Below are 15,893 nucleotides of genomic sequence, written 5' to 3'. Positions count from 1 at the left end.
GTTGGACTTATCTTGTAGAATAGATATTAGAGCATTAGAAAATCTACTTTTGAAAATGATTTGATTTCAGCAAACCACCATATTGAATAGAGAAAGCGAAACACAACCACTATTCTAAGTTAGCAATGATGTGATCTGAATTTAAAAATGGGATGTAGCTGTGATTTATTAGAATGATGAGGTGTTCATGGAGTAATGTTCGCATGTGAGCAGATAGGCCGAAATTGATTGATGGGTGTAGCTTCACTCTAATTGTTTGTTGGTGTAGAGTAGAGAGTGAGCATATGGGAGGTGAGTGTTTGGGTGGAGTTATAAACTAAGGAGTTCGCTATTCTGGATTTCAAGCGTGCGTTTGCTTGATAGTGACTTAATAAGCGTATTCAGTGGTGTCATTGCTCGGGATCTCATTGAGCATTGTCATCGGGTTGCAAGAACTCAGTCGCCTCAGATATTCATAGTGGGCATTACGGAAAGAGTCACATTTCTAGAGTTTTGAGGAAGGTCATATAGTGTAGCTAGCTACTGTGCTTTCAAAACAAGTAAAGTACTGCTAATTGCATTTTTGGGTGTCCAAATAATCAAGGTTTATTTTGGAAAGAATTCTTGAAGCTATTATTGTGCAGCTTGTCTTGTAGGCACTAACAGTTTGGAAACAATGTGAAAGTATCCAGTGAAAAGCAAGATTATTGATTTTTTTCATTTAGCTAAATGTAAGCTTTGGCACACAGACCACTTAACGCACGTGCCCTCTCACAACACGTGAACACACTAGCAGTCATGATTGTAGCTGCATCTTTCCCCTTCTGCTGCCTACGGTTCTTTATTCCTTCGTCATTACAAGAACTGGTCCTCTATAATGTACCCAACCCAGTGTATACCAAAGTGACCACTATTCCCATGTTCAATGTAGCAATAACACAGTCTTTCTGTATTGCTACTAAGCAGGTGAAAAGAGAAAAAAGAAATGCTGACAATAATTTCGGACACATAAAATACCTATGTGGCTGACTCTGCCCAAGTGACTAATAATATGTGGTATCAGCACATTTGCTCGGTGGGTAGAGGGGCATCTGATGGGAGCTGCTATGTGTGCTCTCTTATTCCCTACTCCATGAGCGCTTCCAGGACATTTGTGCCCACATAAGTACCTGCACATGATGCACATTGCCTTACCCATTTAGCACTCTACACGGCTAGGGGGCAGTTTGAGATAAAATGGGCCACTTCACGATGGATGTCAAAAGACACATTCCCCTGCGAGGATAGTTACATAAAAACAAAGGCTATGATGGATGACCCAAAGATGAAAAATAAGATGATACAATATATATTAGATGGCCCAAGCAAAGGAGACTCTACAACAGTAGACCACAAATTGTTGCAATGCCCACATGTTGTAGGGAAGGAGATAGGGGGGCTCAGGATGCTGGGAAAGACCCCAGAAACCGATATATGAACAGTTACACACTTCAAGCAGATGGGTTGAAGAGATGATGGTGTGTAAAGCACAAGCACTCATGTCAGTGCTAGCAGAAGCAGTACCGAATGCAAATGATGGATGCCTCAAAGAATGGACTAAATATTCCAAGCTGCTCACATAGAAAGGGGGGTGAAGCATTCCCCCTACCCATAATTCCCCAGAAAATTCCACATTAAGCTCCAGAAATATTGGCCCTGTGAAAGTAGGGGAAAGCCAAGAGTGCAAACGTATTTTTGATGTGCCCGGCATGAAAATAGGCAGTACCGTATTGATAGACCACTTTTTGGCTTGTGGCTCCACAGCATATATGAAGCTGCCCCCGAATTGGGGAGGGCTGTGTTCCTAAGTGCTGATAAGCATACACAAATTGGTAGTGCCCAAAAGCGATGTACACATTGCAGATTTCCCTCAAATGAATTTTCACATGAGAAAGAAAAGATTCTTAAACATCGAATTAGCAAAAAAAAAGTAGCATCTATATCTCAGACAAAATGGAAGAGGCATTTGATGACATACCATTTGTGCATAGATTGTTCAGCAGGACAGAAATGTTATTTTACTCTATTATTCCCAGGGTGCAAGCCAACACAAATACCAAGTGGTTGCAGACTGGCACCGAGAAGAACAGAAAATGATGATTCCCAAGCGTAAGGCACATTTCTCTTTGATTAAGTGAAGCAACAAACAGCCCTTGAAAGCCAGGTGCTCATTAATTAATGCTTGATATTAAAAGAAAAGTAACTCAAACAAGACCCCAGTGGCCAGGAAGGGTAAAAAGACCCATATTAATATGGGCTAAAATCCTAGTAAAAGTCTAGCAAAATAATTCAAAATGTGGTCTCCTCACACGTGACTTTTAGATGGAGAAGAGTAGCTATTCATTAACTCCAAACACAGATAGGCTGTGACCTTCACTCCCCTCAAGTTCTCAGTAAAAAGATACAGGACAAAGCCAAGTTCAGAGCTACAGTCCTGGCTTGTGGCCTAGGAAATCATAGATGGTGTCTTATTCATTGGGAAAAGCAGTACCTTGATGCTGCTCCCCCTACCACTATTGTTGCTCATGTGCTGATTTATTTATTTATTTATTTATTTATTTATTCAGATTTATTTAAAGCGCACGTCAGCCCGGGGGCATCGTGGCGCTGTTACATGAGGACATACATAATCTGGTTACCGTGGAAGGAAGATGGTTACAAAGCAGTTTTCATTACAAGGCACATTTCGTAACAGACGTCTGCGAGCTGGTGTGGGTGAAAGAAGGAAGGAGTTAGTTGAATAGAGTGGTTTTGAGAGATTTGCGAAAGGCGTACAGAGAAGGTTCTGCTCTGAGTGAGTTAGGGAGGGCATTCCAGAGCTTAGGAGCTATGTGTGGGAAGCCTATGCCGCCGGCTTTGGCTCTTTTTACAGTGGGTACTCGGAGTTGGTTGGCGTGATGGCTTCTTCTGGGACGGATGGAAGAGTTCTTAGTTATAGTTTCAGATAGGTAGGGGGGTGCTGTGTGATTGATGCACTTGTGTGTGAGAGTGAGGATTTTAAAGTTGATTCTTTCCTTGACTGGGAGCCAGTGGACAAGTCTTCTGGCCTGTGAAATATGGTCAGTTTTAGGGATGTGTAGTGCAGCGCGGAGGGCATTGTTTTGCACTATTTGAAGCCTGCTTAGGTTTTTAGACGATGTGCCTGCCAGGAGGGCGTTGCAGTAATCCAATCTGGCTCCTATAGTAGCTCTGGCTATGGAGAGGCAGTTAGGCGTGGTGAGGTAAGGTTTGATGGCGTAAATGAGTTTGGTGGTCAGAGCAGACGCTGAGGCGATGGCGCTGGTTTGTCTAGTCATTGAGAGTGTGGCGTCGATGTAGACTCCTAAGGTCTTGACGGCAGAGGAGACAGGTATGCTAATACTGTCGATGGTCATGTGAGAATAGTTGGGGCTGAGTTTGGTTAGTGTTTCGTTGGGGGCTAGGATGATGATTTCGGTTTTGTCTCCGTTTAGGCAGAGACCATTGATAGCCATCCAGGTTTGGATAGTCGAGTAGATTTTGAAGAGGGCTTCTGAGTCTAGGTCGTAGTCTCCGGAGAGGGGGAGGAGAACTTGCGTGTCATCTGCGTAGTTTGTGTACGCTATGTTGAGGGAGTCCAGTAAGTCAAAGAGGGGTTTGGTGAATAGGTTGTAAAGGGTCGGTGCAGTGCAGGACCCTTGTGGGACTCCACAATTTATAGTGGTGGGGGGGGCGCTGTCCTGGTCGGAGTACACTTTCATGGCCCTACCTTCGAGGAAGGATGTGATCCAGGTGGTAGCCTTGTGAGAGAAGTGTGCAGCATTGAAGAGGTGAGATGTGAGAATGCTGTGGTCGACCAGGTCAAATGCTGCAGAGAGGTCGAGCAGGAGGAGGAGAGCAGGTTTGCCTGTGTCCATTATTTTGGTAATTTGATTTTTTAAATCTAGAAGGGCAGTTTCAGTCCCATGGCCTTTGCGGAAGCCTGATTGTCTTTTGCCTAGGATGGTGTTGGTTTCCAGGTAGTGTTGGATTTGATTGTGTGCGGCTTTGTCTAGGATTTTTAGGAGAAAGGGGACGGTGGTGATGGGGCGATAGTTGTTAGGGGAGGAAGGATCGAGAGAGGGTTTTTTTAGGAGCGGGCGGACCCAGGCTTCTTTTAGGCATTGTGGTACAGTTCCAGATGCGAAGGAGGCATTGATGAAAGCTGTAATGATGGGGGTGAGGGATTCTGAGCACTCTTTGATTAATGAGGGTGGGCAGATATCCCCTTTGCAGGTGGAAGGTTTGATTTTTTTGAGGAGGTCCTTGACTTCCGTCTCTGAGACTTCTCTAAAAGCAAAAAGGGGTGTTTGTGAGAGGGTGTTGTTGGTGGAAGATGTGGGCGAGCAGGTAGGGGTGTTGAGAGCTTTGCGTTGTGAGGCTATTTTGTCTTGGAGAGTTTTAACTTTGTTGAGGAGGGCAGCCTGGATGCCTGTGCACCAGGCTTCATCCTTGATGATTTCAACTGGGCCGGGGGCAGGTGTGGTGAGTTCTTTGAATATGGAGAATATTTCTCTTGATTTGGAGCTGGCATTTGTAATTCTCTGATTGTAGGATTCGGATTTGGCGAGGAATATGGCTTTTTTGTAGGTCAAAGAGATCTCTTTAAAATCTTTAAGCGAGGATTGATTAGGCGCTGCTTGCCATCTGGATAGGGCTTTGCGTTTCTTGGTGCGAAGGTCCGATAGTTCTTGAGTGAACCAGGAGTTGCAGTGCATTGATTTTTTCCCTTTTTTTTCTTCTAGGGGGGCAATGAGATCGATGGCTTGAGTGAGCGTGCTGGAGTAGATGTTGGCTAGAGAGGTAGGGTCATGGATGAAAGGAGGCTTGAGTTCAGGGATATCGAGGAGAGGGGCGAGGTTGGAAGCAGTGAGTTTTTTGGAGCTTCTTACTTTAGCGGGTGGGGCATGAGTTAAGGTTTTATGAGTGGGCGTGGTAGGAATGGAGAATTGAATGAGGTAATGGTCTGTCCATGGGAGGGCCGAGATGGAGGTAATTGCGGTTGAGCAATTGTGATCAGCTAGCCAGTCAATGGATCTGCCTTTGTTATGAGTGGGGGCAGTAATTTTGTGTTCGAACCCCATGTTTGATAGTTCTTTGGCTAAATTTGCGGCTGCTTTGTCCTTTGGGTCAGCTAAACCAAGGTTAATGTCCCCTAGAAGGATGCTTTTGGTGGTGCTTTTGAGGTTGTTGCCTATGTTTTGGAGGAGTTGCTTTTGGTAGTCGAAGGGTGATCCTGGTGGTCTGTAGGTGATAAAGAAGTTTATGGTGCAGTTAGGTGAGAGGGCTAGTTTAGCAGTGAGGAGATCAGCGTTGTTGTCCCATTGTTGATTACACATTCTTATGGAGAGGGTGTCTTTAAAGATGAGGGCGACGCCGCCACCACCTTTGGAGTTTTTACGGTCCTGTCTGAGAATGGTATAGTTTTGAGGGAGAGCGAGGTGGATGGATGGATTGGAAGCTTCATGGAGCCAGGTTTCGGATATGGCAAGTAGGTCAAGATTGTGGGTGGTGATAAGGTCATTGATTTCAATGGCATGGGCATGGACAGAGCGTGCATTGATGAGAGCGCATCTTAAGTCTGGTCGTAGAGTGTGTGTGTTGGCGTTGGTGGTGTTGGGGGTGGGCGATGCGTATTTGGGTGAGTGAGGCTGGGGCGTGATAGATGCAGCGTGATGGGTGCTAGGGTAGTGAGTGTGGTCAGAGAGGTAAGTCTGGGCGGCTGATGTATGGGTGCGAGAGCTGAGTCTGTTGTTCCTAAGGAGTGTGGAGTGAGGAGTGCTGCGGAGAGTTAGGAGGTGTTTGGTGCGTGTTCTTAGTCTACAGAGCCTGAGGTGGAGTGGGTGATGTCCAATCGGGTTGGTGTGGTGGTTGAGTGTGGAATGGAGTGCAGACGACGCTGTGGTGTGTATGAGGTCAGATGGTGGGGTAAGGCATGGGTGGGCATGCAGGTCTGGGTGCGCAAGCTGCATGCTGCAGATGGCCAGAAGGGAGAGGGATGTGAAGAAGATGGATAAAGAGGAAGGGGGGTGTGTAGGCGCTTTGGGGTGTGTGCCAGGGGGCTGCATTTGTAGACAAGAGATGTACAGGTAGGTGGGCAATAACACTGTTGGTCGGGGTGGGCAGTTAACACAGTAGATCAAGGCCGCTAAGGGCAGGCTAGATTCGAATGGCAGAGTATCACATCAAAATGGCTAAATTCGAATGGCAGAGTATCACATCAAAATGGCTAAATTCGAATGGCAGAGTATCACATCAAAATGGCTAAATTCGAATGGCAGAGTATCACAACAAAATGGCTAAATTCGAATGGCAGAGTATCACATCAATAATGGCTAAATTCGAATTTGTAAGGGCACACTAAGGAATGAAGGCTGATTTATTGAGATGGGGTAGGCATACACTTTTTTAGTGGCATAGACTGGGCAGAACAAAGAGTGGCTAGCAAAGGTACATATGCATTGAGTGCGTAGCTAATGGTAGGACTAAGGCATTTTGGGCAGCACATATGAAAGTAACATGCATGTCTGGGGGTAGTGCAAGGGGTAGATAAAGCCCGCAGGCTTACCTTATATGACAAAAGGTCAAAGGACAGGGTGTCTCTGTGTTGCTCCTGTAGTGCGGGTTGCTGTGGGGGAGCTCCTGCTCTGACCCCGGTGCTTAACGGTGTGGCGTGGCAGTGCAGAGCATTAAAGGTGGGAGTAGTCAGTGTCCGAGCAAGTAGTTGTGGCTAGTGGATGCTGGTCGAACATATGTGGCCGCAGGTCCGTAGCGTCCCGGATGACCTGCCAGTAAGTCAAGGTTGGTAAAGATAATGGCAAGCAATCACCATTCTCAAATTATGCCGTCTTGTAACTGTTGCAGTAGCCAATAGTTTGTTGTTGTGATGATGTCTTTTTACCTGTAATCAATTTAGGTGTGGTCTCAGGTGGAGCCATCAGATAAAGCATAACCAATGAGAAAACTAACCGCTATAGGTTCTATATTTACACAAATCCCTTAACCAATCCCACCGTCCCATAGGTTTTTGTAACCAAGATTGTAATGAGAGTTCAGTTATGATATATTATTTATTCTTAAACTGTTGTCAAGCTAGAGAAGGATGAGAGCGTGGAGATTTTTGGTGTTTACTGTTGTCCCTGTTTTATCTGTTAATAAAACAGGTATTTGTCAATTACCTTGACTCTTTGGTTATTGAGTATGGGATTTCCCAGCTTGCCTGTTTTCACTCAGGACTGGGGTTTCCACCCCTTCATAACACTTGAGCCGTCCTTGACTCCCAGTGCTTGTAGGGGGAAGCCAGACACTGTAGGGAAAGTGGCAAATGATGTCAAGGTGTGTTAGGTAATTTGTATACCACATATGATGCACAAAGGCCGCCCCAAACAACTGTGTAATTTGTAAAATTAGCCCCCAGCATGGGCGTGCTAACCAATCAAGCTGCATGGAACACAGACTGAATCTTATGAGCCAAGCCTGAGTTTTGATCCAGCTCACAGCTGCTCGCACCTGCCCGCCATCTTCCCGCCCTCTCTGTTGTGTCCGTGCTGCTTCCTCGCCTCGATTCTCTTGCCCACCTTTCACTTATGGGTACATGTTGCAGCACCACACGCGCCCAGAACTGCTCCACTCTGAGCCTCGCTTCCATTTCTATGATGGCGAAGTTGGATGAGTATTTGTTTGAAACAATGGTTTGTGCTCAATGACCCATTAGTTCAAACAAATACACTGCACTGGATATAAACCAAGGGTGCTAATAGCAATGATTACAGGCACCCCGGGATGTACAGAAGAATCAGAGTCTGTGCCTCAGCTGTTTTCACCATGCAAGTGTAAGCCTGGATTTGCCTTTGAGAATATAAGCCCGGTAAGTGATGGTGGGATCTCCTTATGTCCATTTCTGCAGAATCACAGCAGAATGAAGTTGTCCCCTGGAGGGGGCCTATGAGTGTGGTGACTGTGCTACCCCTTAGCTGGATTATGTGGTAGGGTTTCAGGAGTCTTAAACACATCAGCTGTTTTTTTACACAATGTTTAATAATCCAATGATGTTTAGTTTTGGCATTGCAAACTATTGTAGACATCACGTTTTTATAGATCGTAAGAAACTAATTTTTACTTTTTTTGCAGTGATTTCCTAGGTTTTTAAAGGAGTAGTGCACCTGCATCACCTCTTCTTCGTCTTAACTTCGGAGGCTGGTGGCAGGAAGGTCTCTCCTTTGTAAGGTTTAACGTCGCAGAGGTGAAACCAGGTCTCCTACCTTGTACCCTGACAGCAGTGGGAGTCCTTTCCTCCACAATGTAGGGCCCCTCAAACCTGGACTTGTGCCATTTCCTAGTGAAGTTTTTTATAAGATCCGTATCACCTGGGTGTAGGGCAGGGGACTTGGGCAAGGCCTGTGGATCTAAATGTTAGCTGTCTTCCTCATTCTTCTTTGACCCCTCCTGTGGATCTCAAAGCTATTGAGACATAAAAGCAACACTTGCCATCATAGCATCTAAGTATTCACGCATTTCAGAAACAAGAACACCAGCCACATTATCGGTGTCAGTTCGTGCTCTAGAGGGAAAAGCAAGAGGTATATGCATACGCCATCCCCTCACCAGCTCATAAAAAGTCAGTTGATGGTCTGAGCCGGGGTGATTACGTAATGCAAATAGGGCTAAGCGTAGGCAATGGAGCCATCCTTTTTTCAGGGTCATTTTTTATTTGGCTGTTCTCTCTTTGAGAAGGCTGTTGAGGCTCTCACAAAATCTGTTTGCCTGTGGGTAATAAACTGAGGAAAATGTATGCTTAATACCCAGTAGGAATGTGATGTGCTCAAATGATTGCAGCACATGTGGCATCAGGATGCATGTATGGACCTGCTACATTCCATCAGGAAAAAGGACATACGACTACAACCATTACAACTTTGGAGCATTTCTACATAATATGCAAATGCTGGAAATGTCCAGTAGGGTGGGGTATTGCTCCTATCACTGTTCTCACAGCGTGTGCGCTGACCTGAACATTTGGCAAATCATGCAATTTAGAGATGAAGACATGTTCAGCGAGGTTGGGTACAACATTTCTTTCCGGTATCAGAGCTGCAAGACTCTCTTGTGTTGTGTGGACTGGGTGGAGAAGTTGGTCTAATTCTATTTTAAGTAATGCAAGATGTATAACCGGTTTTCCGGTGTTGTCCTGTCGCCACATTGCATTAATGGGGGGAAATGAGCGCCTCCTGCATTTCTATAAATCCTGCCCTTCTTGTGGTGTGTGTCGCTGCAATACGATTATTTGTGCTATGGGCAAGGTATTAAATTCTTCTTTCATTACCATGCTGCGTGCTCGTGTTTGCTCATTAGGTGGTGTGTCAAATTCAATTATATCAGGAAAAGATGCTGTTTTCTTGGCCTCAAGGTCAGCAGCTTCAGTGCTTGTGAAAATAAACCTCCTCCTCTGGTGTGGGCTATACAGTTCACCACGATGATGGCCGATGGAAGCTGTAGTGCGTCTATGAGCCTGCCCAATATTGGTGCATGCTGCACTGGCATGCAATCCGTGCATAGGAAGCCCCGCCTCTTCCAGCATGACAGTCCTGTGTGTACTGTTGATTTCACGCAGGCAGAGTCATAATACACTGCTATTTCCTCGTCCCTTTGTGTCTCTCTCCTGAATTTGATGAGGAACCATCAATGAAGAGGATTTCCCCCCTGCGCAGGAATTTTCTCAAACATGGGGTATTTCATCATATTATTCAGTGTACTTGGTGTAGTCATGCACGTGATCTCCTTCCTCCACTGTTTCTGCTATAAACATTGCTGGATTCACTACTCTGGATCTGACAATCTTGATTGCTGGGTTTGAGATAATTACCTCATACCCAGATGCTCTCTGTGTGGTCAATGTGCTTTTGGGCTTTTCATGAATGTCAAACAGGGCATGTACCATGTATAACGTTACTACAAAGCCCATCATGATATTGGTCGATTTCTCAATTGCAAAGCATGCTGCCGCCAATGATTGTTCTCAGGGATAATGGCTATTCATTACTGGATCTAGGATCCTGCTGTAATATGCTAGTGGTTTGAGTCCTAGGGTAGTCTTCTGTGTGAGCACTGCTGTCATTACTACCCCATTTGAATGAAAGAATAGGAACAATTGTGCCTTGTAATCAGGGATCCCTAGAATAGGTGCTGTGCATTATGCCTGTTTTAACTCGTTGAATGCTTCTCTCATTTTGCCTGTCCAGGATATGTTACTGTCTTCTTTCTGGGCTTCCTTGAGTCCCTTTAATAGGGGTCTGACATATGTACTGTAGTCAAACACCCACGCCATGCAATAATTGCAAAGGCCCAGAAATTGTTGCATCTCCCTCACTGTCTTTGGCTGAGGTGTTTTCCTGATTGCATCTGCTCTTTCAGTGGTCACTTTTCTGCCCTCTTAAGATATCAACTGTTCGATGTACAAGACCTCCTCCTGGCAATACTGAAATTTCTTTTTGTCTACTGTGATGAATCCTGTAGAGTCATGACTGATTTCCTGGTGGTTGTCTCCTCCCACATGACCAGGGAAATGCAGCCGCTACCTGATTCTGACCCTGGGAGTGGTGTCAGGAAGAAGGTTCATGGGGGAGGAGCTGGATACCGGGAGGGAGGGTGTTATGACTCTGACAGGAAAGATACATATTCTTCCCTTTTCTGTGAAGACAACCCCCCGATTCCAGAGTCTCTAATGGCATATTGTCATTATTCAAAACCCCTCTAAAACATAGTTGGCGTCTGGTGTGTATGATGATTGTTAAGTAGACAAAAGTGTTTCACTATATAACTTGAAACAATGTTAAATCCTTTGGACTCCAATTCCCAGAAATCCTTGAATACTGGAATGAAGAAGAGGAATGGGGAGTTAATGCGGATCAACAACGATAACAAGTATAATGTGCAGTGTAATTGTCAATCACTCAATCAGCTGTGCAGGACATTTAAACTCAGAAATCACCTGCAGATGAAAGAAGGTGAAGGAGAAGTGGAAGTAAGCTGCAAAGTGCGCAGAGCGGGAAGCGGGTCTAGAAGCAGAGGCAGAACTATAGAGACGAGGCATGCTGTGAAGCAGAGACACTTGAAAGCAGCTGCCTGGAGGTGTGAGGTGCGAGGTGCCGGAAGAGAGGAACCTCGTAGCAGGAGCTTTGGAGGGACGGCTAGATGAGAAATCTTCACAGCGGGACTCGAGAGAAGATGTGGTCCCGGGTAATGGAAATAGTTCCATCAGCAAAGCAATAAGGAGCCTGCATGGAAACCGGGAGAGACCCGGCCTGGTAGGAGAAGCCTACCGAACGGAAAACTTCCACCACAGCTGCACATAGAACCGGTTAGTCGACCCAGAGGAGTTGGGGCTCGGGTCATGCCCAAAAATTATTGAACACTTGGGAACATATTTTGAATATCGACTAAGTAGATTTGAAGTACAAATGCAAAAGTAATTCAATTCCCCTTATATGAGATGTCAATTTGGGGAAACCTGGAAACTGCAATACTGTAAGCCAAAAGATATTAAATAGGAAATACAAGGGCAAAACCTGTACATATCAATTCGTGGAAATTTGGAACAAACATTGTCAAAAGCCAATCTGTTTAAAGAAATACGTTGATCGACAGCATTTGAGTAAACCTCCGTATATGTGATATCAGTATGGGGGAAGTTGGAAAAAGTTTTGACAGTAGTCAACATATCTCAATCATTGAAGATCTACAATTGAGGTATACCTTTAAAAGGAAAGTGAATATTGTTGACAGACCTGATACAGGATCTATATCAGGTAGTGAACCTTTTGGGAAAAGATACCTGCAAAGAGAGAAGTGCTGCGCGTACTGAGAGTGCTTTTGAAGCTGGGTGTTAATCTTAGTAGTTCACGGTGGTGGCGCGAGTTATGGTTGCTTAGATTACAATAACTGCCACATTTCTGAGGTTTTTCGGTTTACTTGTAACCATAACATCCCTTTCATAATGTTTTTTCATTGAATAGCATAGGTTTTTATTAGTGTGACTTACCCATAACGTCCATTTAACAAAGCTTTTTTCAGTGAATTTCATGGGTTTTTACCAGTGCATGCTAATTTCCTACAATTTACTAATATCATACCTACCACAATATAGCAACATTTTCCTCCAATTTACACCAAGTTTCACCTTAAAACTCTGCCATTCCACACCTTCTAGCAACATTTCTAAGCCTCCTATAAACTTTTTGCAACTTTTTCCACTGTTTTATGTTCACTAACGTCTGCAAACATCTAACATCATTGCAGACTTTTCGGATAGTGTCACGTGACCTCACACGCACATGCGGCATGATGACATGTCTGTGAACACGTCTGCAATTCGTGATCAGGTCCATGCTTCGTGGACAGTTCGGACTGCATTTTCTACTGATCTTGGAAATGTAAAGCACAAAATTTACCCTTGCACAGCTCTGACACCTATTCTTACACATTATCCATTAACAATCTAGAACAGAGCACATACTTGGAAGAATATTAGCAAAACTGCTGTTTATCTTAAAAACAACATCCGCTATTACCATCCCTCCTCCCCAAGAGCCACCACCACCACCAGCTGGAGGACGTACAAGAAAAGCGCAGTACTTCCAAAGACAATGAAGAGGACCAAGAAGATTAGGTAGAGGAAGTGTCTACCTCTGCACACAGAGAGAATCATGGGTGTGGCAGTTCTTTACCACTGTTGGGAATCTACCAAAGGCTAAAGCTACCAAAGTAAAATACACTGAGTGCAACATTCTACTTGGTCGCAAACTACCTGGACAGTACTCCTACGGGACCACCTCCATGCACCGCCAAACCAAATCCAACCACCGCCATGCTCTCAGATGCAATCAACTAAACAACAAGTTCTTCTCTTCCTTCAATTACCGGTACCCCTCAGCCTGGCTCAGATCCCTTTTCCACAATATTTATCACCTTAGAGCCCCCTCATTCGAGCTCAGATCCTTTTGATAAAATGTTCATATTATATTCTTTTCTTGGGCGATTCATGGTTCACCTCGGATAACCCTTAGCCGGCTCAGATGCTTTATTCTACAATTAGTCTCCCTTAGCCAGGCTCAGACCAATTTCAATTTACTTCATAGATTGAAGACTTTCGAATGTGCAGAGGACTTGGCTTAACCCTTTGCAGGACCACTTCTATTTCACAATTCCTCTTGTTCTAACCTTTTGTCACCTTTGTTTTGCATACCTAACAGAGACTTTTGAATGAGCACCCACGTGGTGCCGGACCACTCCGTCTATGGTATTGTATCTTAGCTTCAAAGTTTTTTACACAATGTTGCCGCTTTGCAACCTTGGGTTCTACACAGACTGGTTTAGTATCAGTCTCCCCAACTTGCCGGCTGTGCTGACTTCACAGGTGCTGCTTTGTTGTAGGAGACGATGACAGTACCACAGCGGCAATCGATACTCCCCACCTTGACTGTTGGCGCACAGTAGCCCTGGGTACCTCTGACACACAATGCAGGATTCTTCAACTTTGATTCCTTGTTTTACGTCTTGGAACTGCTGCTTTCTTTGCCTTGCTCAGAGTGTGCTTTTGTGCTCCACCTTTTATCTGTGTGGTGAACTGTGATGGAAGTCAGGTGTGTGTAGTGATCACTAATTGTTGTGTTAGTCTGTTTTCTTACACAGTGAGCTGTCCGTGGGAAAGTGTTTGTGTTGCAAAAGGGAGGGTAGAATTCTCAAGCATCCTACTGGGTAGGATGGGTTAAAGGTGTTACAGGGAAGGGGATACTGCGTCTCGCCATCCGGTTTCCCACTTGCACTCCCCGAAGACCCCTCATCCAGGTAATCCTCCCACACTGGTCCACCCCCAGGAACTGGATCCAAATCCGATGGCCCAAAGGCTGTGTCCTGGCCACCTGGATGGCAGATCCCAGGGGGCTAGCGGGTGAGACATCTTCAGGTTTCTCACATACCCTTACCCTATGCGATGTAGCCGCACCTGTTTCACAAGGGAACTGAGAAAGAAAATCCACGTTCTCTTGATCTTTGCCTTTTCAGTGCTCCACAGTGAAACAGTAGGTTTGCAGGTCTAGAACCATCACATGGCTCGTGGGTTTGAATCTTTCCATTGGCCAATCCAAACTAGTGGAGAATGATCCGTGACAAGTGTGAACTTCCTTCCTAGGAGGTAGTATCTAAGGTGGGTAATGGCCCACTTGATGGCAAGGACCTCTAATTCCAGCACAGAGAAATTATTTTCTCGTGGGAATAGTTTGCGACTCATAAGTAGGATAGGATGTTCCAATCCGTTGCAAATTTGTGACAAGATTGCTCCTAGCCCTGTAAGGGATGCGTCTGTCTGTAATACAACCTATTTCAAGAAATCTACTACCTTTAGGACCGGGTTCTGCCACAGAATTTGTTTTAGGTTGTTGTAACATATACATCGTCCTTGTCAATCTAATGAATTATAAGTGGTTCGGAGTTCTTTAATTTGTCTGTCAGTTTAGCTGTCCTGCTTGAGTCTTTATGGTTAAACCTTTAGTGGTTTCGAATGTGCATGGGGTTTGGCTTAACCCGTTGCAGGACCACTTTGATTTCACAATTCCTCTTGTTCTAACATTTTGTCACTTTTGTGTTGGATACCTAACAGAGACTTTCGAATGAGCACCCACGTGGTGCCGGACCACTCCGTAGATGGTATTGTATTTTACCTTCAAAGTTTTTTATACAATGTTGCCGCTTGCACCCTTGGGTTCCACACAGACCGGTTAGTTATCAGTCTCCCAACTCACTGGCTGTGCTGACTTCACAGGTGCTGCTTTGTTGTAGGAGCCAAAGACAGCACCAGGGCGCAATCGATTCTTCCGCCTTGACTGTTGATGCGGGAGTGCCCCAGGTACCTCTGACACACAATGCAGGTTTCTTCAGCTTTGATTCCAGGTCTTACGTTTCCTATTCTCGAAGGCTTGTGAAAGATGTGGGCTTTCGGTGAAAAGGTCAAGGGCATTTCCCTCCTTGCAATCCTCTTCGGTCTTGCCGTCTTCCACCTTGTATTAAACTGCCATCTTGGAACTGCTGCTTCCTCGTATGCTTTTCCTTGCTCAGAGCGTGCTTTCATGCTACGCCTTTTATCCATGTGGGGAAGTGTCATGGAAGTCAGGTGTGTGTAATGATCAGTAATTGCCTGACCCTAACTAACCATTGTAGTGGGACATGTCAGGTATATGGCTCTAGTGTTAGTCTGTTTTATTTCACAGTGAACTGTCCATGGGAAAGTGTTTGTGTTGAAAAAAAGGGGGGGTGGTTGAATTCCTAAGTATCCTACTGGGTAGGATGGGGTAAAGGTGTTACAGAGAATGAGATACAGCGTGTCGCCATCCAGTGTCCCACTTCCACTCCCTAAAGGCCCTAAGCTGGATGAGAGATCCCCGGGGACTAGCGGGTGAGACACCTTCAGGTTTCTCACACAGGTTCAAGTTAACCCTCCATATAAATCAAAAGCAGCTTTTTATACTCCCCTCATTCTTTTTTGGTGTAAAGTTCTACCTTTTGGTTTGCATGGAGCTCCAGATACCTTTCAAAGGTAAATGGACAACGTTTTCTGCCCCTATGCTTCCTTCTGTGGGGCTTACATTGATGATATTATTATACACAGTACATCTTAGAGAGAACATATGTACCATCTCTATGTTGTCACTAGAGCCCTAGTTAAACAGTTAAATATTGTGGATTTGTATTGGTTAATGGGCTGATGCAAACTCAAACTGAAAAAATTAACGCAGTCAAGGAAACCCCAAGACAAAGAATGTTCTAAGAGCCTTTTTGGGTTAGGTAAGATATTACACATGTTTTATATCTAATGTTTCAACTATTAC

This window comes from Ambystoma mexicanum, chromosome 7p, assembly GCF_040938575.1.
Source record: "Ambystoma mexicanum isolate Mex_15411 chromosome 7p, UKY_AmexF1_1, whole genome shotgun sequence".
Classification (NCBI taxonomy): Eukaryota; Metazoa; Chordata; class Amphibia; order Caudata; family Ambystomatidae; genus Ambystoma; species Ambystoma mexicanum.
This window is presented reverse-complemented; position numbering follows the sequence as displayed.